The sequence below is a fragment of the Camelus ferus genome, chromosome 1, assembly GCF_009834535.1.
Source record: "Camelus ferus isolate YT-003-E chromosome 1, BCGSAC_Cfer_1.0, whole genome shotgun sequence".
Taxonomy (NCBI): Eukaryota; Metazoa; Chordata; class Mammalia; order Artiodactyla; family Camelidae; genus Camelus; species Camelus ferus.
Window position 1 is genome coordinate 108,809,360 of NC_045696.1, and position 11,174 is coordinate 108,820,533.

At 47.8% G+C, this 11,174-nt stretch overlaps 1 protein-coding gene across 1 annotated transcript in view; it reads right to left on the bottom strand.

Moving 5' to 3' along the window:
- The window catches only part of EPHB1 (EPH receptor B1), a 409,323-nt gene that overhangs the window by 315,900 nt on the left and 82,249 nt on the right, over window positions 1-11,174 (bottom strand). The gene's annotated exons all lie outside the window — the stretch shown is intronic.

The window sequence follows — 11,174 nt, forward strand, 5'->3', positions numbered from 1 at the left end:
ATCGTCGTCACAGTAAAATCCACCACAACAATTGTCACTGGATGCTTATGATGTACCAAGTGTGGTCTCAGCACCTTTGCTGGTCCTCAGTGGTTTTGAGCTAGGTTCTATGAGTGTCTCCCTTTACTGACAGGACAACTCACATCCATGGACCAGGCTATGGAAGGGAGGGTGCCAGGACTGAAGAGAACTGGTTGGAGAGGAAGCTCAGCACCCAGCAGATGCAAATCAAACACGGACTCAGCAACCCTGAGATGACTTCTGCATGGAAGACCCTTAGAGGTCCAGATGCTCTGCAGGGCATCTCAGAGCTTCTTCCCTGGCCTCTGCAGGCTGTATACTTGACCTGGTGAGTCATTCAAATGCAGCTATTTAGAGCCTCCCCAGTGATGAACCCAGAAAGATCCCAGAAAGGCTGCAATTCCCTGTCACTGACCACATGGAAGAAATCCGGAGAAGGCGTCAAAGAGAAGGTTCTAGTTCCTTCCTTCTCCCCAACTCTTACCTCATTCTCAAGGCCGGTTTATTTGCCAATCCCGAAGATGGCTGGTAAAGGCTGCAGAAATTGAGATCAAAAGAGAAAGGCAGAGGGCAACCTTATGGAGGGACCTGTGCACCTGTCATTTGGGGTTTGAACTGTACCCACATCCCCTCCTCTGCCCATCAGCTTCACATGCAGAAGATAAACCTGGAGTGCTTTTCTGTTATCAGCCCACCTTCTCTAGCAGTTTAGACCTGAACAGAAACTTAAGCTGCCCTTCTTAACATTCAGTGGCTCTTCCTCTTAGGGCTTACAAACGGCGAATTCACTTTTGCTTACAAGGGTACTAGAAAGATATGTGAGCATGTTGAATGGGAAAAGTGCATGTTTTCAGATTCTGCATCTGCACAAAAAAGGTCCCAGCATCATATTTTACTTTTCAGCTTCTTCTAAGCCTAGAAAATTTCCAAATCAAAGCTGAGGCTTTCTTACTCCCTTTGTGGAAAAAATGCATTGGTAACAGTAAGAGATTATTCCCTTCCAGCTCACCCTCTGCCCATGTGTGATCACAGAAGGAAGGACAGACCCTCACTCTCCAACACATCCCTTCGGCACTGGGCACCCAGACCTCTCCTGCATCCATCTGGACCCCGATTCTCCGCCACTGGGCAAAATGTTTAATTCACTGGGCATCCAGCGAGCCACCAACTGCAGGGTGAGAAGACAAGATAAAGGCAGTTTTGATCTCTGTGGATGTCAATTCCTGGAGGCCAAATCCGGCAGAAAAAAGCAAGGCAGCCCCACAGGGCCACAGGGAGGGAACAGGGGCAAGCAGAGGGCATTAGGGCTCTGCCAATGCAGACTTCTAGTTTCCATTAATTTCTTTTAAATAACACCTTGTAAGCTGCAAATCTCCAGAAGAGAGGGGGGCGAGTATTAAAGCAGACCTGGCTATGCGTTAAGGAGTGAAAAGCCAGTTTCCCTGCAGAAGCCCAAGGCTGGAGGGTGTCACTCTTTACAGATGCTGGAGATTTACTGAACTCAAACAAGGGAAAGAGAGGCTCTTGCCTAACAGCCACGGTTCCTCATTCCCAGAGACAAAGAGAAAATGAAAAACTAAAGGGAAAAATACTAGTTAAGGGAATAAAACCATCAGAAGGGGACAAAGCATCTGGCTTGTCAACGTATGTCTGCAGATGGGAGGTGACCGCAGGAGATGGCAGGAGACGGCAGGAGAAACGGACCTTCTGTGACTGGTGGATCCTGAAATGCTGAACTAAGGCATGAGTCTCAAAGAGCCCATGGCGGCAAGTCTGGGAACAGAGGCTGGTTAGTCTGTCACCGGAATCCTTGCTCCAAACAGAACTCCCCCATCATTCTTCCAGACCTTTATTTCATCTGCCGGAACCCAAGGGAAGACCCAGACCAACAATACTGGTCTTAATAGGGAGAGGACAATACAGAAAACATGGACTTGAGAGAGGAAATGCTGCCCTTCCTGGAGGCTTGTGGGTGGTTTAGATGACCTCTTGGGAAACTTCCAGGCTGAACCTTCAGTCTTGGCATTTCTGCTTCAGAAAGTTCAAACTATATTAACAGAAGGGACCTCGGATGAGGAAACTGATCCCGGGAGTGTGGCCTCCAGGCAGCGCAGCAATTCCTGTCTTCCCAGAGCCGAGACCTCGCCAACAGCCCATGGCTCCCTCCACAAGCCACACCTTGCCCAACTGGGACATGGTGACCAGGGACGGCCCCAGGCAGGGACACCTCGGGGTGAAATTACCAACCAGTTCACCAAACACAGATTGAGACTCACGTGCACTGGCTGCGGGAGACCCAGGCTGGAGGAAGCTTAGTCCGTACTCCTTGAGGCTCCGGCAGGGGCTCAACTCAAAGCACAGGAATAAGGGAGGGTGGGGTGAGGGTGGGAATCAGAGGAAGCAAATCAAGGGAAATGCACCCTTCAATGCAAACAGCTTCCAACAGCTGAGTGAAGAAAGATGCTGTTGCTCTTGGTCGGCCCTCCCTCTTTCCTTTCCTTTCCTTTCCTTTTCTTTTCCTTCCTTCCTTCCTTCCTTCCTTCCTCAGTTAAGTCTACAGGTACTTAGGAAGCAGTGCCTATCTGGTCTGCAGACAAAGCTTGAAACATAACAGGAGTCCAGCCCCCAAGCAGCCTATGGTCAGGGGGACAGACAGACAACCCACAAGGAGTGGCCCAAATACTCATGCCATGACCTTTGCTCTGTGACACGGAGGACGACGCCAGTGTGTGGAGGAGATGAGGGGACTTCGCTCAACACAGGAACTAGGGGATAGAAACATTTCCCGGGAGAAGCAGCCCTGAGACTGAGCCAAGAGAATGAGTCGAAGCGGCCTGATGGAAGAGAGGGGCTGTCAGGACGCATCAGGCAGAGCAAATGCATGTGTTGGGGGGAGGGGGAGGGTTTGCCTGCACTAGAGAGAGTTGAGGGGGAGACAAGGCAGGCTGGGCCTCATGGGCCCCATTAGGATGCTCTTTGTTCAGACTGATGGTTTGTGGGCTTGTTTTTCTACTGTATTCTCAGTGCCAGGGGAAACCGCTGAAGTGTTTGAGGCTGAGCAACCCGTGATCAGATGCGTTCACGCCTCGTTTCGGTGAGCACTGTGTAGGTTTACGCTCTTTATGTGTATTTTAGGTGCAAACAACGAAGGTTTTACAGGCCTCCACTAGCTAATTACACGACTGATGAAATCTGTAATCAGGACAGTCTCTAAGCTCCCTGAGACCACCGGCACCCAGGACCACGCTATGGGGAGGTGGACCGTCCTGGGGACATCTCTTCCTGTGTTCTTGCAGCTTAATTGGTTCTCAGATGCATGACTTGAGATTTTTCATTCTATCTGGCTAGAAAAAGATGCAGAGGGCTGATATGGGGTGTGTGAGCATGTGCAGGCTGCAGGCATCCTCTGTTGGCAAGGGGCTTGACCCAGGCCACATTGGTGGTGGGGAACCAGCCGGGGCTCAGCAAAGCAATCCATTTATTATAATTTTGCTGAGAAGCAGCCCAGTAAATCAAACAGACAACCTGACTGCAAACAAATTACACACCAAGAGATAGGATGGAGGGAGGGAGGCAGGGAGGGCAGAGACGGGTGGCAGCCAATTGGGGAAAGTGAGAATAAAAAAGAAGGGAAGAGGGAAAGTCAGGGAAAAGTGACCTACAGAGATGCCTGGAGTCAGAAGGAAATAAAAATGGAGCTTAATTTGTCCATCAGGAAGAAAAAGAAAGAGAAAAGCACCCTACCAAGAGAGATCTCATTTGCCGGTCACCCCCAACTTACAAACCCTTGACTTAGAAAAACCAACTGCCCTTTGTTCTCCCAAGGGGTCACCTAGGGAGTGATTGATGGGCAGTTACATTCTCCTGGGCAAAAGCACTGAGTTCTCTTTTCTCATGCAAATAGAGAGGGGGCCTCTTCTTCAAACAGAGTTAACCTGTTCCTGGTACTCCTGCCGCAAGCATGCAGCGCAGCCTCGGCGTCCGCCAGGGGCAACTGCCCTTCTGCAGGTGAAGACAGACGCTCTCGCTTGGCCAGGGTTACAGAGGGCGAGCTTCCGGGGAGAATGCCAGCATGGAACACAGCCCAGGTTCCTGTCACAAGACTGCGACAACTGGTGAGCAGCTGTGGCTGGGACGGCCACCCCCACAGCCCTGGTAGGGACGCTAAACAGTAAAGGGGTTTCAAGGCCAGGAAGAAGCAGTAGTTCAATTACCACTTAGAAAATCCTTTCTCTGGAAAAATACACTCCTGGATCCAAAAAAAACTCTGAAAAAAAAAAAAGAACCTGCTTGGAAAGCTGCGAAGTGCTTTTACGGAAGCAGTGAACAGAGCAGAGAGAAGGCTGAGAGAGGATCCACGGCCAGGGACTCTGAACAGAACCCCCCCCTTCCTGAGATGCCATCCTCTGTGACAAGACTTTATGCAGCTCGTCTCTCAAAGGCTGAAGTTCTGTAGAACATTTGGGGACCCAAAGAATCATGAGAACTGCCTCTTCGTATAAGTGTTGAGGCTGTAAGGGGGACTCTAATCCCCAGCACCCAGACAGGCTTCTGAGATCCAATCTGCTTGTGAACATCAGTGCTAATAAAGTACTAGCCGAGAACCCAGCCACACACTGAAGGACCAAGCGGGGTTCACTACAAAGCAAGAGTGGTTCAATATGAGAGAATCCATGATACAATCTTGAGGGTCCTAGATCCAAACATCATCTAAGCATCTCAGTGGACCCTGAAGAAGCAATAAATAATACTCAACACTCACTCTGGATGTTCAAAAAACTCATAATAAAATAGAGACAGATGGGTATTTTCTGCCATGATGATATATATCTTTCTCAATACTTAATGGAAAAACACCAGATTTTCCCCATAAAAATTAGCAATGAGGCAAAAATGTCCCAATTTACCATGTTAGTTAGCAGTGTTGTGGAGCAGAAGGCGCAACAATTATAGGACTATTGTAAAGGAAATTAGTTGTATTAAGGAGAAAGGAGGCGACAAACATGGTCCACATTAGTAGATAAGATGATTGTATGTCTGGCAAGCGTAAGACAACCAACTTGCAATCTATTCTTAATGGTAAGAGGACAGGTCACCAAAGTGATATCTAGAAAGCAATGGATTTTATATTTACCAACAACCAACTGGTAGGCACAATGGGAGAGAAAACCCTCATTTACAATAGTAACAAAAAGGACAAAATCCCTGGATATGCTTACTAAGAGAAAAAATAAGTTCTATGCTCTTGGAAATGAATTCTAAACATCATAAAATGTTAAGTATTCCTGAATTAATCTATACATTTAATCTAATGAACCTGTTATTTATTTATATGCTCATTTAGAAATAGTGGAGCTAATTCTAAAATTAAAACAGGAAAACGAACAGGTATACACACTTCAAAGGGCAATTTGACTCGGTCTAGGAGGCCGGAACAAGTGGATGTCCTATGAACAAGATATTCCATTCCTCAGTATAGAACCAAAAGACCCAAGGGGAAATTCTTAGAAATGTCCATCGAAGTACTGTTTATAATGGTAGAAAATTATATACAAGCTAAGTACCCATCACCAGGAAAATGAATAAATTGGTATTTTCAGACAGCAAAACACCACACAGCTGCGGTGACAATGGGCGCGAGCACGTTGTCTCAACTTGGAAGAATCTCTCAAACGTAATGTTGAGTTCGGGGGAAAAGAACAAGGTTCCGCAGGACACATACAGTGTAATACTGTCTGTACAAAATTTAGAAACATCTAGGTTACTGTTTTGTTTAGGCCCACATACACAGGCATTAAAAGTGAATACAATTCATGGAAACCAAAAAAACCCACCAGCTTCAGTGGGCACCCTGGTGGGAGGCAGGGCAGGGATTGAGATGAGATGGATGGGGTTTCCTCCGCATTTGCAGAGGAAATTGGAAGATATTTCAGAAGCTGAGTGGTAGGTCGATCAATATCTACAACACATCCTTCTTTCTTTTTTTTAAAGTGTTGCATTATTCTTTAAACTCTGTCTAGATCTGAAACATTTTCAAAACATTTTAGTGCAAGTAAAACAAGCAAGAGTAGCCAGGAAAACTAACGAAAGAAGAAGAGGCAACAGTCATACCAGGTATTAAAACATACTGTCACACCATAGCCAGCAAAAACAGTGCGGTTCTGGCACTGAAAGAGGTAGATGAATGGAATAAAACACAAAGTTTCAAAATAACCCTCCCTTTCTTTTTCCAAGGGGCTACCTACCTGTTCTAACACAATAGTTTCTGTGTGGTAGTGCTTCGCGTAGTTTTTCACCCAAGAATCCCCTGTGATAGGACAGTGGTGAACGAGGGAACTGGGGGTCTGGGACCATAGCCCAGAGTGGCCCCATGGGGGCAAGCACTTCATTGATGACTCAAGCTGTATTGTTGCAACGAAGGCAGAATTTGCAGTCTACTCAAAAATACATGCTTGTTCATAATCCCCCAGCCCAGGCCACCATCTCCTCAGGCCCGGCCTCCTGCATCTGGTCCCCTCCCCACAGATTCCTCTCTTTCTTCCCTACTCAACAGCTCGAAGGATCTTTTAAACATATAGATCACATCCATTCACCCTCCTGCTTAAATCTCTTCCACAGCACCCAACTGCACTCAGCAGAAAATCTAAATTCCTCACCAGGACCTATAAATGGCTCTTAAGGAGTTTACCTTGGCCCACCTCTTGAGCATTCAGGCCCTAAACTCAGTCCCCCCTCCTGAGCAAACCTTCTCTCTGCTACTGGAATCTGCCACACTCCTCCCCTCAGAGCCTCTGCACTGGCCTCCTTCCCCTTCTAGAATACTCTCGGAAGCTCTAGGAGAGAAGAGATTTTGTCTGCTTTGTTCACTGTGATGTGTCCATTCCCAGCACTGTGCCCGGAATGTTGATGAATAAGCTAAATTACATATGGGTAAGATGGACATCTCCAGGAGAATATACTTTACTTCCAGAAAAGAGGGGTATCTTTTCCTAGAAGGGATCAGCCCATAGAATGCTTTCACCAAGGCCGAGGGACCCTAGAGGATCCCTCTCCCTCACGGGGTGGGGCCCACTGATGACACCTCCCGGGTCGGTGTGGAACTGAGACTGGCCTAGTCCCAGCGTCAGTGACCTGCGCATCAGGCCGGGTCCGGCCCGGTCATGGGAAGTCCCCGGTGGTCTGGCTGGTTGCCCCTGTGTGCAAACACAGATGCTGCCTCTCAGGGGGCATTCCTTCCCCAACATGGACAGGATTGCCCGCGCCGAGCCAGCCTCAGTTGCCCCGAGTGGCCGTGCTCATGCTGCCCTCAGGGAAGGGCCATCCTCAAGGATGCGCTGGAGGTGGGAACCTTCCACAGGACCCTTCACCCAGCGCACCAAACGCACCCAGCAAAAGGAGCTCAATCAAGTCCTCTCCCAGCGCAAAATCCTTTCCTTGGAAAAGTTTTCACTCCACTCTTTGCCAAGAGGAGTGGATGAAACAGTCAACACAAATCCAGGCAGGGAGGCCCCTGAAAGTCAGAAGCCAACCCTTCCATGTGAAAAATACGACCTGCCCTCTGTCCAGCGGCATCCTGACAGCTGTCTAATGACTCCTCCAACACTGATACAGCCCTCTCTGCACAGGGAGCTAGAAGCGCTTCACGGACATAGTCTCGTTCATCCTCAGCCTTTCATTAACTTACCAAACGGGTCATGCTGCAGAGTTAAAACCACAGAAACTTGATTTTCCTCCGTCATCACTCCCGAAACAACTTCTTTGCATCATTCAGATTTATAACAAGCTGTTCTGGTACCCTTTGAGCTAACACCAAAAGACGTAAATGAAAATAAATACTTCCTATTTTTTCCTGTGCAAATGTCATTCTCTTTCTGGCTGCCCTTTGTCCCAAACCCACATGGTGGATGGTTACAATAACAGCTCCCAGTCAATCTAGCCTCCCTCTTATAAGAGTCTATGCCTCTTATAATGTGACCTTGCCATTCCTTCCCTCAATAGATGGTGTCTGTTTCTCCACCTCCTTGAAGTTGGGCTGTCCCTGCAATTTGCTGCAATTTGACAGCATCAGTGGAAGTGATGTGTGAATTAGGCAGCTTAGGAGGCCTGACAACTTCCACTCCTGTCCTCTGCCTGGACGGAGCCCACTGTGCCATGAAGAAGCCCAGTGGCACCTCCTGGAAGATGAGAGACCCCATGGAGGAGAACGAGGTCCCCAGCCAACAGCTGGCACCAACTGCCAGACACAAGAGTGATGCAACTTTAGAGCCCCCACCCTCCAGCTAAATGCAGCTGCAGGAGTGAGCCCAGGTGACACCAGAGGAGAAAAGACACAGCCAGTGCTCAGAATTATGAGAAGTCATTTGCTGTTGGTGTCCTAAGCCATTACAGTTGGGGGGGTTGGCGGTTCCTATGCAGCAATGGATAACTGTTATCCTGGGTCTGTTGCCACATGAGTCTGTGTCTCTAATTATTTCCCCCCGTTTCCCAATTTCCTCCCCGGTGTCCTCACCAATTGGAAAGGAGCATCACTTGCAAGCTGGGTGACTTTGTCTCTCTCACGCCACCCACACACAACCACGCTGGAGATTCAGTTCTGTTTCCAGTCAAGCCACTGTATCCCATTTGTTGGCAGAGCAGGGTCCCCCAAGAGACTCTGGAAGCACCCTGGTAGTAATAACACACCCGCTTCCTTGAATGAGATCCTGGATCCAAGACTGGGAAACACCGCTCTCTCTCCTTCACCAGGAGTCTGAAGCTCAGCCAAGTCAGCGATAGCTCTGTCCCCTCCCTTGACTTCATTGTCCCCAAGCTTTCCCAAACTTTCTAAGCCACAGAACCCGTCTTTCTCACACTATCAGTTATGTTCTGCAAAATTCCTTGGAGGGCACATAAGGAAGTTTGGTTAGGGAGTCCTGGAGGCACAGAACTGGAGAAGATGATCTGACTGTCATCTGCTGGTTCAATGTCCTCGAACGCGGAGCTGCTTCTCAGATCTACGAATACAAAGAGGTGGCTATGGGCATATTTGCTTTTCTGAAAGGAATCGCAAGAAACTCACCAAAACGAAAATGAATGTATGTATGTGTATGCATGACTGGGTTATTGTGCTGTACACCAAAGAAAGACACATTGTAACTGACTGTACTTCAATGGAAGGAAGGAAGGAAGGAAGGAAGGAAGGAAGGAAGGAAGGAAGGAAGGAAGGAAGAGGGAGGGAGGGAAGGAAGGAGGGAAGACGCTGCTACCAGTGACTATCACTGGGGAAGACAGCGGGGTGCACACTGGGGAAAGAGGCTATCACTTTCATTCTGCACTTTTTTTGCTGTTTATATTTCCTGCCATTACACATGGTACTATTTTGTTGTTGTTTTTAATGCAAACAGTTCACTGATGGTTTGTTCATCACCCTTCAGCCATCCATCCCTCTGTGTCTCCTTTTGGACTATGTCCTTGAGTTCACTCAACTTTCCTGCAGTGCCTCATCTTCCTTCAGTCCAACCCAGTGTATTTCTCATCTCAGATGTCCATCTCTGGGTGTTCTTGGATCTTTTTTCACATCTTCTTTGTCCCTCCTTATTAAAACCTTCTCAAAAAGCAGAGAGAACTCTGCACCATCAGAATCCAAACCTTTTTCTTTAATTATTCAGGGAATTTCTAACAAAGCCATCCTCTCAGACCTGCAATATGAGAATCGCTGCATCCGCTCCTTGTGTTTCCTCCAAGGGCTGATGTCAAGTCCAGGGTGCCTTTATTTACTTAAGTACTCAATAAACGCATGTTGACTGATTGAATGCAATTCCAAAGATCAGGTCTAAATAGATGGATCGCTCAGTTTCTATTCATTGGTCCAGCACCTCCCTTGTGCTCGCACGTGTCAGGTGTGGGTACGGCACAGTTCAACCTACACAGTGGAGGAAACTCATTTATATTATTCCAATGCCCCAGTACCTTGGCCTCTTAAAATACAAAGATTCAAATTAGCCAAAGGAAATACGGTCTGGGTCATTGAGATCTTTTGAAAGAAAATGGTATTATTAACTCATATCCTGATGTTTGTTTATGCTGATTTTTTGATATTTTGTTTAACTAACAGAATGGTGTCCAAAGCTCACTCAGTCTTTGAACCCCAGCTAATTAGAACCCACCATCCTCTCTGGCAAGAACAGACCACCTTCTGATCAAATGAACTTCTGAATCCCCAGGAACGGCATCTGAGCAGCTGTGGCTTCAAGCATGTGTTTTCAGAGTTAAAAGAAAGCTTACACTCATTTATTTATAATAAGCATATGCATACAAAAGGCTTCTTTGAGGCTTCAGGAAGTAATAGAATTGTGATTGCTCACGGACTCAGAATTCTTCCAACTGTGCCCTGCCCAACAAGGACCATTCAAATCCTGCCTTCTCCACACCACCACTGCTCTCCGACATGCTGAGGGGGACCACAGCCTCTGACATGTGGGACTCAGCCACTGGAACATTGCTCGGACATTCAGACATCACGGCCCAGGAGTCCGACCACGGCTGCAGGCCCTGACGCATCGAGGCCAGAATGGGAGTCATCACCGGACCGTGCTTACAGCTCTAGAGTGGATGGACCTGGGCTCAGATCCCATCCTCCAACCACCTAGCAGCAGTATGGCCCTTAAGTTCATGGGCACTACATTTCCTCACCTCTTAAATCAAGGGAAACAATCTCTAATTCATAGAGTTGCTATGAGATGATGCATAAAATGCATTTAGCACAGTACCCAGCACCAGGAAGGACCCTAAGAGCTACTCTCCCTTGACCTCCGCCCCACTCTTCCAAGGCCTGGCAACACCTGCCCTCTGAGCATCTCCGCCCTGCAGGGAGCAGCTGCAGAGGCTCCACGTAACCAGAGGTTACTCGAGAAGGTCCAGTCTCAGAACCGGCAGTGACCCCCTGGTCCACACCACCTCCAATTCCTCTTCATGAGAGAAACAGTGTCCTTTATTTTTTGAGGGCTAACTCAGGGTTCATGGCCAGCTGTTAAAAGCTAGCCAAGGAACCCTCTCCTCCTCCAAAAATCTTAAATCTAACACTTGTCCTTTCTAGGAGAGTGTGAAGTTGGTCCCACTTACACTCTCAGAATTAAATAACACAAGGGCTGAAAAGGACCTTTCCAATTCAGTAC